We start from the raw sequence: 667 nt of genomic DNA, 5'->3' as shown, positions 1-667 counted from the left end.
ACGTATTTCACAAAATTTATGTTGCCAACGCACCCCACTAAGTTCGATCTTCCACCAACCCAAACAGTTCCCCAAACCATCACGCTGAAAACACCATGCTTCACAGTTGGCTGCAATCTGTTGAGCCAAAACTCTTGGTGAGGCATTCTCCAAACCCATATCCTTCCACTGTCCGAAAATTGAGCAAATCTTGATTCGTCTGTGAACAATACGGTCTTCCAAAAGTCCAGAGGCTTGATCATCATATCACTTGCCCACTTCTTTCGTCTGACTATGTTGGCAGGTCTGAATAACGGCTTCCGTCTAGCTGCTCTGCAAGGATAACCCAATCTGTGGAGAATCCGTTGAACAGATTTCGGGCTCATCCCACCAGCTTTGGCCACTTCTACAGTCGTTAATCTGGGATCCATTTCGATGCTCCTCTTGACAGCCCTTTTTGTCCTTTTAGATGGACCAGGACGATCCGGACGCTGCTTAGTTGTTTCCTTGCTGTGTTCCCTGAACTTCACGATGATTCTGTTGCCTATTGAAAGCGGGATTCCCAAATTCTGCGAAATTTGCCGCTGACTTATTCCACCATCTGCTTGATCAACTATCCTTCCTCTAACAAAATCTGACAATTCGAGAGAACCTTGAGTTCTCGGCATGTTGTAGCACAAGATAATTA

The sequence above is a fragment of the Limulus polyphemus genome, unplaced genomic scaffold (genome assembly GCF_000517525.1).
Source record: "Limulus polyphemus unplaced genomic scaffold, Limulus_polyphemus-2.1.2 Scaffold844, whole genome shotgun sequence".
Classification (NCBI taxonomy): domain Eukaryota; kingdom Metazoa; phylum Arthropoda; class Merostomata; order Xiphosura; family Limulidae; genus Limulus; species Limulus polyphemus.
Note: the sequence above shows the minus strand (reverse complement) of the source record.